At 46.9% G+C, this 20,906-nt stretch overlaps 1 pseudogene; it reads right to left on the minus strand.

Annotated features, from left to right (window-relative positions):
- Positions 1 to 1,159: 1,159 nt before the first annotated feature.
- Positions 1,160 to 2,022, minus strand: LOC142836137 (gap junction beta-2 protein-like; annotated as a pseudogene).
- Positions 2,023 to 20,906: the final 18,884 nt, after the last annotated feature.

A 20,906-nucleotide genomic window follows, 5' to 3' on the forward strand; every position in this document is an offset into this window, starting at 1 on the left:
GAGTGGGCTTTCTATCTGATAGAAGCCATGGGAAAAGGCCAGACAACACCGGTCACACAAAGTCCTGGTGGCATCCGAATCATTGGGTGCAGCTTGAGAAATGCAATGACTGAGGGAACCTCCCATTTGGGGTGGGTGGAACTGAGTAGTCACTCCTATGGTGGAAGTAATTGGAGGCAGCCTGATGGTAATAGTGGGACTCGGTAGAGAGGAGACTAATCGTTCCCCTGGGCACCTTATAGAAAGGCTGTCTAGTAGAGCTTCGAGGAGTGGGGACTGGTAAGGAGATGTACTGTCTGTCAGTGTAGTGGTGTCTGTCTGACCAGTGAAAATAGGTTGGTTTTGTTTTCGGATCCGGGGCGAGGCATGTGAATTTGTCCAAGTCTGAAGAGAGCATGGGACGGCCGTATCAGCTGAGGTGAAAAGTGGGGACATGCAGCCAGGAGTCATTTGTGGGAGCTCTCTCAGAGCTGCTAAGTGAAATACGGGCTAGATTAAGAATCCATTCTAGGTGGTTGGAGGTGAGAGAATCATTCGTTGGAACTGAACAGGTGAAGAGAAAGGCTAGAACAGGGGGCTGTGGGTGTTACCAGTAGGAATAGGCTAGATTTAGAATATACTCAAATACTAGATTTCGGTCCTCAGGGATGGGAGAAGAGGGGAGGGAGAAGAAGGGAGGAAGAGAGGAGAGGGAGAGAGAGCAGAGAGGACGATCTAAAGAAACTCCTTCGTCAGTGCAGGGAGGCGAACGGAAACTCACTAGCCTTCCCCGTTCGCCAGCTCACTTTTTTATCTTCACTTGAAGGGACTGACTGCAGAACAGCCATTCCTGACCATTGGCGATACATGTGGTCTGGGCATGGGTATATATTTGCATGTGTGTGGGGACCTGAAGTCAATGTGTTGTCCTTGCTTGCTCTTTATTTATTCATGTGGGGCCTCACAGGTTCTGCTGGACTAGGTAGTCAGCTTGCTCTGAGCTTCCCATCTCTACTTCCCTGGTGCTGGGGGCACAGGCTTCAAAAACAACTGCTCTGATTATTTATTTAACATGGGTGTGCGGCTCTGAACTGTGCTTCTAATGCCGGCACGGCAAATCTTTATCCGCTGAGACATCTCTCCACAGCCCTTTCTGAACAGTATCTAATGAGCAATAAAACTAGAACAATTCTGTGGTGTTTAGCAGGACGCAAATTCCAGGCACAGGAATCATGCACGCTATGAAGACAGTCTTCTGTGGGCCTAGAAATGAAACGGTCCACCGTACGGGAACAAGGCTAGGCACCGCATCTCATCAGACACTGCATGAAGAAGCTGTTGTATAGGATATAAAAGACACGCATGAAGACAGCTTCAAAAATGACCCGGAAGAAGACGCTGGTGGTGTAACGGGTTCACCACAGGTACCCTTTGATATAGACCTGCTGGTGTTTTCATTTGTTTGTTTTTAATATTCTCTCTCTCTCCCTCTCCCCCCTCCCCCGTGTGTGTGTGTGTGTGTGTGTGTGTGTGTGTGTGTGTGTGTGTGTGTGGCCATGTATGTACAAACACCCACAGAGGTCAGAAGAGGGTGCTGGTTCCTTTGAGCTGGAGTTACAGATGGGCACTGAGAATGACCTCTGGTCCTCTGGAAAGAAAGGAAGTGCTCTTAACCTCTGAGCCATCCCCACAGTCCCTGCACCTCTGGCTTTTGATCTCTTAAATGTCTTTAAGTTTATTCTTTGTGTCTTCCTGCCAAAACTCCCGTTCTTTTTGTGTCTCTGGTACGTGCATGGCCACCAGGAGGATGGGTGTGGTCAGGAAGATTTGAAGGGCCCAGAGCTGGTCGTGAGAGATGGAATAGTGACGGAACAAAGGAACATTATTGCAGTCAGGCTGGGGAGTGTCTTCCCTCCCAAGCCTCCTTAGCAGGGGCTCGCTCATCTCCCACGCCTCCTTTGCAGCCATCTTGAGGATCCTGATTCAGACAATGAACTTGACGGTAAGCCAGGTTTTCCCAACGCTGTAAGGTTTGGTTGACATCCCCAGGCCAGTCTGTAGTGTCCCCAACCCACCCTGTTCTCACGGGAGTCGGCACTGGAGAAGATAAAAGAAAATAACACAAGAATCATTGCTCTGGCTGAACCCAGGGTCATTGCTCTGATTCTGGGTGAGCAAGTACTCTTAGCTCTCTGAGCAAGGATTGACACAGACTCCTCCAGATGACAACAAAACCCACTTTGCCGTAGGATTAAGCATATAGTCCCCAAACCATCTCAAACACGTTTCTGTGTGCTATCTAATAAGAGTGGCTTGCTCACCCGAGTGACCCACCCAGTCTTTAGCACAAACTGGTTATAGGGAGGGAGGTACCAAGCAAAGCACTTGTTAGTGTAATCAGTCCTGGTAGAGCTCAGTGGACCCACCTCTACAAGAGTTTCTAAGTAAACTCTGTCAGCTACACGTGTGTGTGTGTGTGTGTGTGTGTGTGAGAGAGAGAGAGAGAGAGAGAGAGAGAGAGAGAGAGAGAGAGAGAGAGAGAGACTGACTATAGCCTTGGGCCAGCACCTCCTTGAGACACAAAAGCCAAGTTCAGATGATGAAGTGTCTGTAGGTCTACTTGATCCTACTGCATCCTAAGTCTTCAGGAGAGGCTGGCTCTCTAAAATATTTTGGTAAGTGTACAGAGAGATGGATGGCTCAGTGGTTAAGAATGCTCGCTGCTCTTTCAGAGGACCCAGGTTCAGTTCCCAGCTCCCATGTCAGACAGCTTACCTGTAACTCAGCCCTTGGGAATCAAATGCCTCCAGCCTCCAGGAACCTGTATTTATGTGTACGTCCCCCATACACATGTAATTAAAAATAAATTACACATTTGTAAATATTTTGACTAATTTTCGCAGGTTTTGGATGAAGCCACCTCCAGCTTTTTTTTTTTTAATGTTCACTGGCAAAATCCTTATTTGTTGTATATTGTGTTGTGGACAAAGGAATTTTTAACAGAGCCACTATCTCCAGTTCTCGATAGAATAAAGCCAGTTCTGAGTGAGAAACTATGGTTCATCCATCATTACCAAAAACTAAAATCCACACGATCCTCAGCTACTGAAATGTATACTAACAAACTATGTTAAATATAAATTTAAGCGCACTAATGACACAAGGAAACACTGATGTTATGAGAAAAGCCTCATACAACAGTCTGATACCAACTATTTTATACACACTATTACAGGGGCTCTCAACCTTCCTAATGCTATGGCCCCTTTATACAGTTCATCACGCTGTGGTGACCCCCCAACTGTAAAATCATTTTCATACCTGTAATTTTGCTACTTTTATAAATTATAATGTATCTGATATTCCCAATGGTTGAGGCAACCCCTGTAAAAGGGTCATTCACTCTTCCAAAGGGATCTCGACCAACAGGTTGAGAAGCACTGTGAACTATACACACACGGGATGCATATGTGTATAGGCATGTTCATGTGTGTGCATAGACACTTGTAGTTTGTTTATGCCAAAGACAGGGGTCACCCTCGGGAATGTCATCTACCTCCTTTGAGGCAGAATCTCTCATTGGTCTGGAGCTCACCAGGCAGGCTAGACTGGTTGGCCAGTGAGGCCCAGGGATCCCCTTGTGTCTGCCTCCCCACCACCATGCCCAGCACTGCCTCATAAGTCCTAGGGATTGATCAGATGTCCTCATGCCTTTGAGGTAAACCTATCGCTGAGTGAGCACCTCTCCAAGATTTATCTCTTGAAGGCAGTAAGATTGTGTTACACAGGCTGGTTTTGAACTCATGGGCTGGTAGGATCCTTAGCCTCAAGCCTCTCCAGAAGTTGGGACTGCAGGTGCACCACCACACCTGGCCACAGTGAGAGCTGATTTTATTTTGCAAATAATGAAAACCTGTTCATTTAGAAACCAAGATCCTTACTACTTAGTATTGGGCGACACCAACACCACACATCCTTTTTAGACACTTCTTTCTTGAGGTACTTGAAAAAAAAAACCCTCAAATATTCTCTCTGGAAATCAGGGCTGAGTCACCACTTCCACAGGGCTCTCATATCAGGCTAGAAAAAACCCACGGGCAAAGACAGTTCAACTGACAAGGGCATGTGAGAGACCCTAGGGCCCTCATGTGGCATACCGGATCCTCCTCTCCGTAGGGTCTTCCTCCTCCTTTCTTCTTGGTTTCTTCTGCCAGTTAGTAAAACAGCATTGGGAATATCTTTCATGGCTTCTGTGAAAGACCTGTGACGTCTACTAGCGATGGCAGCCTCATAGCCAAAGATTCTACCACATGGCATCTAGAAAACAGTGGTTTGTGAGTGTGGGTGGATTTCCATCAAAAAAGTCGCTACTTTCGAGTGAAAGGGAACTTACCAGCACCCCACTTTCTGAGCTGCCATACAATGTTTCAAAAGCAAGCTGCAGTTACCTAGTTACCACTGGGAAGAAGCTCCTTCCTCTGTCTCCCCCGTTCTCCCGTCCCTCCCCCATTCCCCCCAGTCGTCCTCCCCCCCCCAGGACCGTTTTAGGAACTACTTCACAATACAGGGACAGTCAGCTCATGGCTTTCATTTCGTGCCAATCATAAAGAAATGAAACCCATCAGAGTGACCTATTGCTTTCTGCCTGAACCACGCTGTTTAGGCTAGGCTATTTTGAAAAACACTTCACACGTGACAAGGGCAGTTGCAGGAGCCGATAGCAACTGGGAGGGCACTGCCTCAAGGATAGCCAAGAACTGGCCAATTAAAAATGGGTCAATAGTATGCTTCATCTACATACCTCAAGGACAGATAGGAATGGGCCAACCGAGAATATACTCATGGCCATTACATAATGACATCATGATTTTTGAATTTGCTGTCCTCAATTAGGTTCGGGTATTCAAATTAGGTGAGAATTGGTGGTCCTGCAAGATTGTCTATAAAAAAGTCCTATAATCTCTGGAAGGCAGCTCCTCGCCCTCACTGTGTTGCGTGTGCTGGACGAGTTCCTTGCCTAGGCTGGTATTTTGGAATAAACCTTGCTTTTGCATCCAAGTCCTAGATCCCTGGTGGTCTCTTTTGGGGGGCAAGAAGTCTGGGCATAACAACAACAGGTGCCAAACTGCTGAGCCAGGGGAAACGGTACCAAGCCAGCAGACAGATGTTTACTTTGAACACACTGATACTTAGAAAAGGACCTCTTGCTCCACTGAAGGGGCTCACTGACTACAAATCTCCATAGTCGTGGGTTCTAAGGGAGAGCAGGTGTACAATCCACGGTCAGGCTGTTTGTACAGCTGCTGTTAATCTGCACCTTTTGGAGGCATCTTGGTCAAAGGAAGCTGGAGAGCTAAAGAGCTTTTCACAATATTCAGGGACCGAGGCGGCTGACCGGGAGGGTGAATTCCAGCACCTGTGTGTGGAGTGGACAGAAAGCAAATAGCACCCAGTCATCATAATTTACTGTCATCCCGTATCTCCCAATTAAAGGATTACTGCAAAATGCTGTGTACTGACCCATGTGAGTTCTTCACACTCGGGAGGCAGAGGCAGGCGGATCTCTGTGAGTTTGAGGCCAGCCTGGTCTACAAGAGCTAGTTCCAGGACAGGGTCCAAAGCCACAGAGAAACCCTGTCTCGAACCCCCCTCCCCCAATTTTTTTTTCCTTAAAGAAACTAGTTGAGCTCACCTCAATTCTAACTAATCCTATGACTTTATCACAGCTAGAGGCCATGCAGACACCCGATACCACTGCCTGGAGATGGGTCAGCAGTTAAGCTGACCTGACCTCAGTATCTGAACAGCGCTCCTACCTAGCAGCTCCAGGCTCCTGCCTGACCTTCCCTGGGCTTTTAGAGCATGGTTCCAACAGAATCAGGTCACTGTCCATGCCGCACTCAACTCAATGTCTGCAGGCCTCTTGTTCCCTCTGGCTCCCCAGGGTCTTTCAGGAGGCTAGAACATTAAGGGATATTTAGTAAAAATAATAGTTGAATGAATTTTGACAGCAATTTTGAAAATGATACCAAAATTCCCTTTATGAGTGGAGGATTTATTTCAGGAATAAGGCAAAATTTAGGACTCTGGTCATTTTGCAGAAACTTCCCATTGTCTTATTAAAGTTTGGATCTACTTGGGTTAGCAATGTGCTCTGTTCTCTGGAAGAATTCTTTTCTGTTCGGGTCTGAACTCGGTTCATTCCAAAGAGAAAGAAAACAAGCTGTAAGGCACACAGGCATCTCTCCACCGGAACCCGGAGCTGCACACACGCACGGTGGCCTGGTTGTGTGACTTGGCCTGTTGTTGTTTGTTTTGTGGGTTTTTGTTGTTGACTTTGTTTTTGAGACATGTGCTTTTCTGTGAAACAGTCCTGGCTGTCCTGGAACTCACTTTGTGGACCAGGCTGATTTTGAACTAACAGAGATCCACCTGCCTCTGCTTCCCAAGTGCTGGGATTAAAGGCATGCACCACAGCCACCCAGCTGGGTTTTTGCTTTTTAACGTAAGGCAGAATCTCACAGTCTCTGTCTGACCTTGGCATCCTGCTCTTTCTGCTAACATCCCCTGAGTGTCGTGATTACAGGCTTGCACCACCAGGTTAGACACAGTTCTCAAGCTGAGAAGGGTTAGTCTAGGTTTCAAGGACTTTAGTATCTGAAGACAGAATAAGAATCTGTGTTCTGCTGTGTGAAGAGACACTGTGTCTACAATAACCTTATAAAAGGAAGCATTTAATTGGGGCTCACTTAGAGTTTCAGAGGTTGAGTCCATTGTCGTGGTGAGGGGTGTGGAAACTTTACTAGAGAAGTAGCTGAGAGACCTGCATCTGAATCCACAGGCAACAAGAAGACATCGAGTCCAGGCTTGGAATAGACTTTTGTGAAACCTCAAAGCCCACCACCAGGGTCACACTTTCTCCAACAAGGCCACACCTCCTAATCCTTTCAAAGAGTGCCACTTCCTAGTGACCAAGTATTCAACTCTGTGAGCCTGTGAGGGCCATTCTCATTCTGTAGTTTTTGTTCTCCGGACAGTACAGGATAGTCTCTGTGTTTCTGCATCCCAGGAGCTCTGTGTGACTCGGGGTCTCCAGGATAAGTTCTGTCGTCTGTATTGGAAGCATAGTATAGAGTTATGATGGCTCCACAGCTTTTCAGTACAACTGTGGATTTACATACGTAGCTCCAACAAATGTTTGCACACTGTGTGCATAAAATTATTCAATAGCCAAACTGTGGAAGCGACCCAAGTATCTGTGGATGGATGATGGACATACAAGTGTGGTTCATACCTATGATGGAATGAATACTGCAAGATTCAGTTCATCAGAGCTACTCTAATTGAAGGCAGGAGTGGCATTTCATCCCCTGATCCCAGCACTTGCGAAGCAGAGAGAAAGGACGGCATGAGGGCTACCATGTAAGACTGTTGGGGCAGGGGGTCATACCTGGGGCACACTCTGTAAGCTACCATGCAAGACTGTGGGGGTCATGCTTGGGGCATATTCTGCAATCCCAGCACTTGAGAAGTGAAATCAGGACGATCAGGAGACATAGGGTTAAGTTTTAAGACTCTGTCTTAAAAAACAAACAGAAAATTCTTAGAGACAGAAAGTAAAATGGTGGTCGCCAGGACTCGTGGAGCGGAAAATGGGGAGTTGGTGGCGGGTGTGGAATCTCAGTTTGGGAACAAGAGTTCTAGAAACAGAGGGTGGTTCTTGCACAGCAGTGTGGGTGCTTAAAGCACAGGAGTAGTGATTTAAAATGGGGAAGGTGAGCAATTATAAATGACATGTATTTATTACCGCAAACAGTTTAAATGATGGGCAAAGACCAGAAAGACTGAGACGGTGGCTCCTGACCCTACCATGTTACACATGTTCTAGGTGACAACTAAGATGCTGACTATGTGGTTTAATCATCAGTTGTAAAAGTTTGCCTCTTGCTTGATTTGAACAAAGACTATATTTAGGGTAATTTGAGGTGTAAATCTATGAATATGCACACATAAGCCAAACCGACTAGACGGGAATTCTGGGTTGGGCCACATTTCCATGTCCTAACAACGTTTCCAGCGCAGAAGATAGAAGGGAGCCTGGTACTGTGGCTGGTGCCCTGAACCTGGTTGTTGAGAGAGAGCTTTTCCCCATTAGGCACTAGAGTGAAAATGTGTTTGTCTGTAGCGTCCCTGGTGGTCAGGATGGTAACTGCTTCCCTGAGCGAATCTGGGTTTAGAGTGTGTGGTGAAAATTCAAGCCCCATTTGTTGACTGTGTCTGTCTTTTCTCAGTGTGACAGTTCAAAGTAACACAGCAATCTTGCATTTGACCTTATAGGACAGAATTTAATAGCTCTTTTCTTTAAGCACCGAAGTGTATGATGCATGAAACCTCCTACTTGAGTTTGTTTAAAAACAGTGTAGACAGCCCTATTCATTAGCTACTTAGACTCGTTGACAGTGCGCAGTGTCTCGTTGCTTTGCGGGATATAGATGTCTCTAATAGCACATCTGTAACCAGTCCAGTTATGCCCTGAACATCTGCTCATACAAGGCTTTGGGCTGGTGTTGAGGGAGGTGGGAAGGTCCCGCATTCTGTGCTCAAAACATCCATTGTGCTGAGCTGTGCCCATCTCTGCCCTCAGAAGGATGAACAACTGCTTATTCTGGATTATAAAGTATTAATTCACAGCTACATCTTTATCCTAATAAGACTACAATACAAATGTAGTCAAAATGGACCTGGTAGTGCGTGCCTGTAATCTCCGCATTTGGAGGGGCTGAGGCAGAAGGATGCTGTAAGTTCAGGGCTAGTGTGCTCTATTGTAAGTACGAGCCAGCCAGGGAAACACAAAATGAAACAAAACAAAAGCCCCTTCCCTAACTTCCCCAAAGGAAGTTAACTGACCTCCAGTGCAGAGAGAAAGGCTCTGTTACCCCTGTCTGGTGAGGGCTTTCCTGTCCGTCAGGCACTGGCCAGAGGAATTACACAGATGAACTTATTCAGCCCTCAAGAAGCCTCTCGGGTTGCCAAGATCCCTGGCTTTCCACTAAGGAAATAAAGGTTCAGAGAGTCTACTGAAAATGGCCCAAAGCCAGACAGCTGGTAAGGGCACCGCCAAGGCTCTGGCATGACTCGCTGCCCCAAGCCTGCTTGGCACTGGCCATGCAGCCCGAGGAGAGCATTTTCTGAGAACGAGACCTCCAGGCAGTTCCTTTCCCGTGCAAACCTCCCAGAATGGACAGTCTCCCACCCAGGCTGTACGGCCTTGCTCCCTTTCCCTGGGCCATTGTAGGATGGAAGTACATGTTTGTGTTTGTGGACATTGTCTAGACACAGAAAGGGTATCATGGCGATTCTTAGTCGTAAGGGGTTTCGGCTCTGTGGTCATCGTACGGAGCTGCTGTTCTGGCGTTGGCTGAACTGCCTGCCTGCAAACGGAGGAGGCGTGGATAGGTGGCGTAGGTTCCAATCAGGAGACGCAGAGGGAGAATCACAATTGGGCAGTTAGGGAGACTTCGTCTCAATTTATTTTTCTTTAAAAAAAATTTTTTTTAAACAACCTGTATTAAGTATAGGTAATAAGTTTCATTAGAGACACCATGACCACAGCAACTCTTTTTTAAAAAAAATATTTTATTTATTATGTATACAATATTATGTCTGTGTGTTTGCCTGCAGGCCAGAAGAGGGCACCAGACCCCATTACAGATGGTTGTGAGCCACCATGTGGTTGCTGGGAATTGAACTCAGGACCTTTGGAAGAACAGGCAATGCTCTTAACCTCTGAGCCATCTCTTCAGCCCCATTTTTTAAAAAGATTTATTTATTTATTATGTACACAGTGTTCAGCCTCCATGTATGCCTGCAGGCCAGAAGAGGGCACCAGATCTCATTACAGATGGTTGTGAGCCACTATGTGGTTGCTGGGAATTGAACTCAGGACCTTTGGAAGAGCAGGCAGTGCTCTTAGCCACTGAGCCATCTCTCCAGCAACTCTTATAAAGGAAAACATTTAATTGAGTGGCTTACAGTTCAGAGGTCCAGTCCATTATCATCTTGGTGGGACACGGCAGCATGCAGACAAGATGGAAGGTTGCCAAGAGTCTTACATCTTGTGCAGGCAACAGGACGTGGTCTGTTGCGCTGGGTGTGACTTGAGCATATATGAGACCTCAAACAGTGACACACTTCCTCCAACAAGGCCACACACCCTAATAGTGCCACTCCCTTTGGGGGTCATTTTCTTTCAAATCACATGACATTTCCATAATGTAAAAACACATTTAGATCATATTTATACGTATCCTCCCCTTACTTCTCCCCTCCCATTTTCTCCAATTTCCTTCCTGTATCCTATTGACCCCCTCCTCTACATCCATGCCTCCTCCTCCTCCTCCTCCTCCTCCTCCTCCTCCTCCTTCTTTTTGTTTTTTGTTTTGGAGGTGTAGTGAGTTCCATTAGGGTTGTTTCTGGGACACCATGGGAGAAATGGCCTATTCCTCTTTCTATCAACCAATAACTGTGTAAAACCGTTGGAGGGGGTGGGGCCCAATAAACCCCTCCCTCCCATGATGATACAAACATCTCAAAGAACATACGTGAAGAGATGCAGTTGTTACAGGGTCAGTCACTTGACTAGCCTCGGGATGTGAGGCAGGAATATAAACACGAGGCACTCAGCTTCTGGGTCTGTCAGGATGCTATGAATCTGAGACAGGTCTCAGTACGGCATCCACGCTGACTTGAGCTCTACTTTCTCTCTGCCTCAACCTTCAACGTGTGAGTGTTACACGTGTGCACCACCGTGCCCAGTGCAACGGCCAGTTTTATTGAGCATTTATTGTGTGCTAAGCACATTTCAGATTGCATTTACTTGTTTCTCTGAATGCTTATGGTTTCTCTTTGCCCTGGTTAGGAAGATGTGAAGGCAGATGAAGCCTTTCTTTGTTTAGTAAAGGCACCTGTGAAGAAGATGAAGATGAAGAAATTGGACAGTCCTGTTTCAGGAGGTCCTTCCGCTCCTCCAGCCTATAGCCGCTGAGATACCACCCCATTGGGGCGTGGTCTCTCTCTCTTCAAAAAAGCGGCGTCTTCCCTCCCCGCTCTCTCTTCGCTTCCTGCTCCGTTTCTGGCGACTAGACTCCTTCCTGATTGCGCAGAGGGCTGTTGTCTGGGACGGAGCAGGAAGCAAAGAGAGCGAGAAGGGAAGTAGCCGCTTTTTTTAAAGGGAAAGAGACCACGTCCCAATGGGCTGGTATCTCAGCGGCTATAGGCTGGAGGAGCGGAAGGACTTCCCGCAACACAGTCCTCAGTGACCAGACCCCAGCTGTGACCACCCAGGATCACAGACAACACTATGACAGTCTCAGTGACAGACTATTCACTCTGCTCCTGCTGGAGCAGGACTTGGACTTCTTGTTTATTACGGATGCTGCGATCACAAGCCTCTGCGCACATTTGCTGCGTTTCTTCCGTGGGGATTAAGCTGCTGACCAATAGGCTGTGTGACGGTTTCCTAAGCGATGACATACTGCTCTCTAAGTTATGTTCTGCATGTGTTTATTTCATCAACAATTTACAGGGTTCTAGTCTATATCTGCACTACATCGTCAGACTGTAATGTTTTGTTACCAACTTTGGTGTATTTTAAGTTCCATTTGTGTGTGTGTTTGTGCATGCACACACACATGCATATGTACATATATATTTACATGCACGGGCCATGGCACTTCTGGAGGTCAGAGGACAACTTTTCAGGAATTGATCCTCTCTTTCCACTATGCGGGGCTTGGTGATTGAACTCAGGCCGTCAGGCTCGGCAGCAGGTGCCTTTACCTGTAAGGAGTCTTTCTCTGTCCAGCCAGCCAACGCCCACATAACAGCAGGGAGACTTCTTATTAGTTATGAAAACTCAGCCTTAGCTTAGTCTTGTTCCTAACTAGCTCTTATCATTTATATTAATCCTTATCCTTTATTCTATGTTCTTTTGCATGGCTTAGTTACCTTTATTATGTACTGTCAAACCTGTTACCACTTCATCTGACTGGTGACTCTGCCTCCTTCTTCCCCAAGTCCTCTCTGTCCCCGGAAGTCCCACCTAACATCTTCCTGCCTGGCCATTGGCCTCACAGCTCTTTATTAAACCAACCACAGTGACACATCTTTACACAGCGTACAAATATCCCACAACATTTACCCACTCATCCATCTTGCCTGTCCTGTTTGTTTATTAAAGGTGAAGTTGAATACCACTTTCTAAAAAATTTTGAGATGGTCTCATGGTATAGCCATGGATTGTCTGAAACTCACAGAGATTCACCTGCTTTTGCCTCCCAAGTGCTGGGTTTAAAGAGGTGCGCCACCACACCCAGCCCACTACTTCTCTTTAAAAAGATAATTGTTCGTTTAATTAGGTGTGTTTGTAAACCACCTGATATAGGAGTTGGGAACCTAACTCTGGTTCTCTGGGAGAGCTGAAAGTGCTTTTAACCGCTGAGCCATGCCTCCAGCCCAGAACACCTTTTAAAGTATCAGGGTTTCTTTGTTTTGTTTGTTTGTTGGGCCTGAGCCTTGTATGTGCATACAAAAGTGTCCTGCTATTGATCACTTCCGTGTGCCGCCCTCCTCTCTAAAATGCTTGCTCAGAGATTTGCCAGCCTCTATTTGGGTTGCTTGTCTCTGATGTGTAACAGCTGGTGCACATCTTTCGTACATTGGACTTCATTGTTTGTGTGAAGCATTGTCTGTTGTAGCTCAGCTTCCCCATTCCGTGTTTTCTTCTGTTGACGTCCGTATTCTAAAGTATTGAAGTCGTCTTCAAACGCTTGTTTACTTGTTTGTTTGTTTACTTATTTAATTAATGTAATGAAAACATTGTTTAGTGTGTTGTGTGTGTGTGAATGGGTGTTTCCCTGCATGTATGTCTGTGCACCACATGTGTGCCTGGTGCCCACAGAAGCCAGGAGAGAGCATTGGGTCCCCTGGAACTGGAGTTATGGATGGTTATGAGTGACATGTGGGTGCTGGGAGAGCAGCCAGGGCTCTTAGTGCTCATTTTAGGGAATTCTCTTTGAGATAATGAAATCTACCACTGTGTTCGGTATCAAAATCTTCCTACTTTTACCTGTAACATTTAGATTTTCGTGCTGACTGCATTGCTTTCTGTGGGGAAGGGCTCAGATTCATTTTGTTTTCTTTTTATAGGAGTATCTACTTGTTCCAGACAGGTTTATTCCTTAGTACATTTATTTCACACACCCCTTAAGACATGGTTACTACTCCTTGTTTCTGGATCACTTTTTTCGTTTACTGACCAGAAGCCATTTCCTTCTGTGTTCTCAGTCGTGAATTTAAGCCAGGAAACCTTAGCGTTCTCTTCTGGTTCAGCTCTGCCTTCTTTTCTGGGGGAGGTACCCCGATAATAGCCATCTCAGATGGATTTACAATGGCATTCGTTTTCATTTATTATTTACTCCATTTCCATCACAGCTATTTACTTATTTTTGTGTGTATGTGAGTTTGTACGTGCATGTATGGGGTGCATGTGCGCCATAACACATGTGGGGGTCCTAGGACTACTTGAGAGACTCAGTTCTCTTCTGTTACCTTGTGACTTTTGAGGATCAAACTCAGGTGGACAGGTTTGGTGGCACGTGCCCGACAGCCATCTCTCTGTTGTTTTTAGGAGACAGCAGGCCTTTTATCACAGTGAAGGCTGAAGTAGCAGCTCAGAGCAGCCAGAGCAGCAGGGAAGTGGGAGAGGGTGCATGGGTTTGTGGGTGGGGAGTGGGGGTAGGAGTGGGGGGGCGGGGACGGATACAGGAGGAAACCAGCTGGGGTCCAGAGGGAACTACAGAACATGAGGCTCTGTGTACTGCTTTTGAGAGAACTTCCAAGGCCAACCATGAAGGATTCTTCCAAACCTGTGCTGCTGGTGACTCTGGAGAAGACCACAGTCCCGAGGGACCTTGACGGGTCCCAGCAGGGTTGCACCGTGTTAGTAAATTTGGTGCAGCAATGGGTTTATCTCTTTGGCTGCCACCATGTTAGCAGCCGAAGACAGATGGTTGACACCTCCAAAGACTCTGATGTACTATCTGGTATCAAAAGAATTTCAAGAAGAATGGATAAGGAAAATGTGGTGCATTTACACAATGGAGTACTACACAGCAGAAAAAAAAATGACATCTTGAAATTTTGCAAGTAAATGGATGGATCTAGAAAATATCATATTAGGTGTGGTAACCCAGACCCAGAAAGACAAATATCATATGTACTCACTCATAAGTGGCTTTTAGACATAAAGCAAAGAAAACCAGCCTATAATTCACAATCCCAGAGTACTTAGATAATAATGAGGACCCTAAGAGAGACATACGGGGAGCTAATCTACATGGGAAGTAGAAAAAGACAAGATCTCCTGAGTAAATTGGGAGCATGGGGACCATGGGAGAGGGTTGAAGGGGAGGGGAGAGGAAGGGAGGGGAGCAGAGAAAAATGTAGAGCTCAATAAAATCAATAATAAAAAAAGATTAAAAGAAAGGGGGTAGTGGGTATAGTGAAGCCATAGCTTAGTGGTAGACTGTGCTTGCTTAGCCCACACAAGGCCCTGGTTCAATCCCCAGTACTGCAGAAAGGAAGAGAGAGAGAGTGGTAGAGACCTTTAGCTTTGGAACGCTTAGGACCCGTGGACAAGCTACCGGGGAATGGCTCTTACTTCAGTCCATGACACATACCCTCATTGAGTTGGTTTCCACACACAGTCATGGCCTAGCCAGAAGGTGGTAGAGATAGCCGGGGCCAGGAAAACTCATCTGTGGAGGGACGCTGAAGACAACCTTTAGAAGGAAGGGATGGGGTCAAGTTTATCATCACGATCATCATTGTCTTTCTCTTCTTTCAGGCAGGATCTTACTCTGTAGTCCTGACTGGAATGGGGGTGCATGCACCATGTAGTCCAGGAAGTCCTCCATCTGGTGTTGAACTTCCTGCCTTTCTTTCCAAGTGCTGGGACTATGGGTGTGAGCCACCACGCTCCGCTCAAGTTCTGGATTAATTAAGACTGGCATTAGCACAGTGTGCCCAGCCTTCAACACCTACCGGATGATCCATTTGGTTTTAGACTTCTGTCAAGTACATTTGTGAGCCGTTTCCTGAAAGGCGTGGGGGAGGAGAAGCCTGTGTCTTTGAGTCACCTACTTGGGAGGCCTGAGGCTCTGAAAGCGGAGCTGACTCAGCCCAGGGCACCAAAGGAGACTGCTAGGAACGGGCAAACCCTGGGCATGGATATTGTGCTTGAAGAGACCTTCACCGCCCTGGGAAGCACAGAACAGGGGTAGACAGCACTTCACCCCGTGCTTGGCTCAGGGAAACTATTGCTTGCATCGTTCATTGCCACACTGTGCTCAGCAATTGCTTTCTCGGATCTCTTTGACTCTTTACCTCCTGGTCTTCTATTGCTGTATTTTAACCCCCTACCCATGCTTTCTAGATCTTTCTCCATACTGAAGTCAATGGGTTCTCAAGGCCCTTATGTTAAATTGAAGAGTATTCAAATAGTACCCTCTCGTGTCTTCCCTCCAGATGGTTTGCTGTGCCTAACACGATGTACCTGCCAAGGAGAGCTCAGAGCATATCATTAAGGGAACAAAACCAATGTTACAGCCTGTGCGTGTTCGGGGAAGATGCAGTTCTGTTTCTGAGGTTTGAACCTGAAGCTGGTTGGATCTGCAGATTCAGGAGCGTGAGGATGGGAGTTGTGCTTGCTTCCTGCCTCCATCTCTGTTCTTGTGCTTACCCCTTCCACTCAGGATTCTTCCTCTCCTTCTACCCCATTCCTGACACTATGGATGGGAGGATACACAGAGTTTAGCTCGACCCTCTGCACACCAGATCTTGTCACTAATCCTCCCAGTGACTGTCAGGTAAGCGATAGAGGTATTCTTCAGGATAACACTAAATGTCTGAGCCACAAAGGCAACAGGAAGGGAACTGTATCACTGGGAGTAGCTTGAGCATATATGAGATCTCAAAGCCTGCCTCCACAGTGACACACTTCCTTCAACAAGGCCATACCTCCTAATAGTGCCACTCCCTTTGTGAGGGTCGTTTTCTTTCAAACTACCACAGTGGAGTGGATTTCTCAGTAAAGAGGAGTAATAGTTTTCTTCCTTGCAGTCTGAGATGGAACTCTGGCCCTTCCTAAGTGTTCCACCACTAAGGGAAGTGCTCCACCACTGAGGTAAGTGCTTCACTACCAGGTAAGTGCTCCACTACTGAGTTAAGTGCTCCATCACTGAGTTAAGTGCTCCACCACTGAGTTAAGTGCTCCACCACTGAGGTAAGTGCTCCACCACTAAGGTAAGTGCTCCACTACTAGGTAAGTGCTCCACCACTAGGTAAGTGCTCCACCACTGAGGTAAGTGCTCCAACACTGAGTTAAGTGCTCCAACACTGAGTTAAGTGCTCCACCACTGAGGTAAGTGCTCCACCACTAAGGTAAGTGCTCCACTACTAGGTAAGTGCTCCACCACTAGGTAAGTGCTCCACCACTAGGTAAGTGCTCCACCACTAGGTAAGTGCTTCACCACTAAGGTAAGTGCTCCACCACTAGGTAAGTGCTCCACCACTAGGTAAGTGCTCCACCACTAGGTAAGTGCTCCACCACTAAGGTAAGTGCTCCACCACTAGGTAAGTGCTCCACCACTAGGTAAGTGCTCCACCACTAAGCGACAGACCAACCTTTTCTGAGAACTTGTAGAGCACCTTGACATTACTGTGACATTTATATTGTAACTTACAAAAGTTTTGGTTCCTATGAGGTGAAGAAGAACCCCAATATTTTATTACTGATCTCATTTCCTTTTTTTTTTTTTGCAAAAACCCCTGCTGTGTCACTGGATCATCAGCGGATTCCTCAAATGTTGAAGGAATCTGCTGCAAATCAAGCCTCCTGCTTAGTCTGGAGAGAGAAGAAACAGTCTGAAACAAAAACCAGCTCCCAGAACCAGGTGTGGTGGTGCACGCCTTTAATCCCAGCACCTGGGAGGCAGAGGCAGGTGGATCTCTGAGTTAGAGGTTATTCAGGTCTACAAAGCTAGTTCCAGAACAGCCAGGACTACACAGAGTAACCTTGTCTTGAAAAACCAAAATCAATAAATCAATAAAAATCAAGCCTCCTCCTCATTCTCGTGTGTGCCTGTGAGGACGGCCATTCTATTAGCCCCTACCACTGCTAACGAAAGAGTATGTGCTGCTGGGCTCAGTCTGCCCCTGGGCAGTCACACTTGATGAACCCGGAGCAGGAACGCCAAGTCCCCTCCAGAGGACACTGTCTTCCTCACCCCACCCCACCCCCGCCCCTTCCACACACAGAGTTTCTCTGTGTAGCCCTGGCCAGCTTGGAACTTGCTCTGTAGACCGGCCTGGCCTCAGACCCAGATCCGCCTTCACAAGATGACACGTTTCACTTTCTCCTCATCAGAGTCACTTTATTTGATGTGCAGGGACAGCCTGGTCAGAAGTGTCAGCTATCACTGAGATCATAGAAGGGCGACATTTCCTGAATAGATAGACAAAGCCGTCAGGTGTCCTGGGGAAGAAGCTGACATCACTTTTGGATAGGATGCCCTCTGTGGTGTCCCTGCTGCAGAGTACGTTTGCCTTATGTGGATTTCCGTTTACAGAAGCCTCTGTTGACAAGGAAGAGAGGTGAGAGCTTTGTCAGAGTTCTCAGAGGCAGGACTCCCACATCCTTCTTCCTCTAAGAGTGAAGCAAGGTTAAGTCCTCACAGTGCTGTGGCCCAGCGAGCATGCGATGTTATCTAGCCTAGCTATTGTTCTGGGGTTTGCCTAGGAACACACATAGTGTGATCACTAGTTTATAACTCATCAATCGGTCCCTAGCAATCCATCAAATACCTGGTGAGCACAGAGACCTAGAGCGAGGCCTTGGCCCTGCGGCCTTGGAGCCACAGATGACAGAGGCATTGCCGTAAGTAGGTAAACACAGCAAACACGTACCATGTTTCGTTGAAAACCAAGGTACCGTTGATCATAAGACATCCATAGGGGGCAAGGATGGGCATGGCAAGGACCCCAGAGCTTCAGATCCATGGAGGAATGAGCGGCAAAGCTCCCCTCTCTCCATCCCCAGGGTGAGGCTCAGAGGGAAACGGCAAAGCCTCTCTCTGGTCCATGTGTAGATTTGTTAGTACGTGCAGAGATGTCCTCAATAACACCCCCTCACAGCTTTATAGATTCTTACGGCCTGACGACTGCTCCCCTACAGAGGCTGCGCCTACTGATATTAGCCTATCCCGTCCCTATGCTCTAGCTGCTCATCATAAGCCCGCCCCCTGCTCACCGGAAGTCCCACCTCCTGGTTCAAAGGAATGCAATAATCCCACCTCTCCGTCAACTGTATATAGTAAACACACTAAGCTCCCAGCATGCTGTGGTTTCTCCAGCAGATGGCCTAGGACATCTTGTCTGTGTGTCAGTTTGTCTTTTCTTCATTCCCTTGCCACCCCAGTCATGGCTGTCCCTGGAGGCCGTACTTGGATTGGACAACATAGGACCCCTCATGTACCAGCAAAATACAAGCTATGGCCATGGTCAGACGTCACCAATTTTGAGACCCAGCTCTCTGTTTTAAAGACGTGACAATGGGAAAGAACTCTGTGTGTGTGTGTGTGTGTGTGTGTGTGTGTGTGTGTGTGTGTGTGTGTGTTGGAGGAGTAGCTCAGTTGATAGGATGCCTGCCTGACCCCTATGAAAACCTGAATTCCACCCTCGCCACCTAATGACGCAGCTGTGACAGACAGACCTGTGATCCCAGCCCTTGGGAGGTGGAGGCCGGGAGAACATCAGGGCTGTCCTCTGCATAGCTGAGGAGGTCTGGGCAATATGAGACCTTATCCTCCCCCTCCCCCCCAAGAGTCTCGAAGAATCTCTGATCTCTCTGTAAGAAGTTGATTACTGGTCATGATGAATTTTTAATAAAGATCCATTTATTTTTTAAAAAATTTTATGTGTATGGGTGTTTTGCCTGGACATATGTCTGTATGCTGTGTGCATGTCTAGTGCATACTGGAGGCTAGAACTGGCGTTAGAGATGATTGTGAGCCTCCATGTGGGTGCTGGGAATCGAACCTTGATCCCCTGGAAGAGCGGTTAGTGCTCTTAACCACTAAGCCATCTCTAGATCCTTGTGGTCAATATTTTAAAGATGAAAACCTCAGAGGCAAAGGCTGGAGGATCACACAAGTCCAAAGCCAGCTTACCTGGTCTATATAGCAAGACTTTGTCTCAAAAAAAGAGGAGAAGAAAACTGTGCTATTACAAGAAAAACTGATAGATGTTCACTTCAGGGCACAGCGGACCCAGAGCTCAAAGTGGGTCAGAACAGTCCTGAGACTCTGGAGGTGGGAAGTGGAGGTGGGGTTGAAATGGTTTGATTCTCAGGAGGAGAGGGAAGGCCCAGGCTGCCTGATGGTGCAGGCCTGCCATCCACATTACAGAGGGGGTGGAGACAGAAGTGTAAGTTAAGTAACCTGTTTGGGCTATGGATGCGTTCAAGGCCAGCCTTGATATCTTAACAAGACCCTGTACCAAATCCAAAAAGTAAAAAGAGACCTAGGGATATAGTTGAGTGTTAGAGCCCTTGATTAGCATGTGTGCGGCCTGAGTTTAAAACTTAGTACAAAAACAAGACAGAAAGAGGGAGGGAGGAAGGAAGGAAGGAAGGAAGGAAAGAAGGAAGGAAAGAAGGAAGGAAGGAAGGAAGGAAGGAAAGAAGGAAGGAAAGAAGGAAGGAAAGAAGGAAGGAAGGATAGACCCAAAGAAGGGGCATGATACTTTCACAGCAAAGGCAAAGATCTAAGCTGAAAAAATTCATCTTCTAATAATTCATCTGAATTCTACACAGATTTCTAGTAGGTCGTCTGGAAAAGGCAGAACAAAGCCATCTTCAAGACTCACCCCAGAGCCGTCAGAACAGTGTGGTACTGATATAAAAGCAGACATGCGGACTGAGGAATCAGAACAGCGCCCAGAAAGAAACCTTTGTGCACACGACCATGTGACTTTGGCGGATGACAAGACTATCACACCAAGCAAAGGACAGTGTTTTGAACAAATTACATTATTACTAATTGCGATGGCTATCCTTGTCCGCCTGACTTTATCTGGGATGAACTACAACCCTAACCCTAACCCAGAAAGGGAGGGCACACCTATGAGAAATTCTCTGCTTGATTTGAAGTGGGTGAATTCTCTGCTAGTCTGGACTTTTGAGGTAGGAAGACGCACCCCTTTGATCTGGATCTTGAAGTGGGGGGAGATACACTTTTATCTGGGCCACACCTTCTGCTAGAAGCCTATATGAGGACGTGGGAGATGAAAGGTTTTGTTCTTCGCCTGCTTGCCCTCACCTTCTAGCATATCCCTTCCTTCACTGGACTGAAGATTGAAGATACAGACCAGATGAGACACCCAGCCTTGTGGGACTGAGCAACTATTGGATTCTTGGACTTTCCTACACAGCTAGCCATGGCTGGATCAGCTGGATTATAGCCTGTAAGTCACTCCCAATGAATGCCCCTTCTATATACATATAGGGATTCTTTCCCTAAGTTCTGTGACTCTAGAGAACCCTGACTAATACACTAACGTTGGAAATCCAGTTGCAAAAAGAAGATGAAACAATTGTTTGTTGTTGTGGTTGTTGACAAGTCCTTACTGTGTAGCCTTGGCTGACCCAGAACTCATGATCTAGACCAGGCTGGCCTCAGACTAGTAGAGATCTCTCTTCTGCTGCTTCCCAAGTGCTGGGATTAAAATCATGTGTCACCATTCCCAGCTACAAAATAGCAAAAATTGACAACATTGGCTACGGCAAGGGTTTCTCCAATGTGATATCAAAA

This window comes from Microtus pennsylvanicus, chromosome 15, assembly GCF_037038515.1.
Source record: "Microtus pennsylvanicus isolate mMicPen1 chromosome 15, mMicPen1.hap1, whole genome shotgun sequence".
In the NCBI taxonomy this organism is placed as follows: domain Eukaryota; kingdom Metazoa; phylum Chordata; class Mammalia; order Rodentia; family Cricetidae; genus Microtus; species Microtus pennsylvanicus.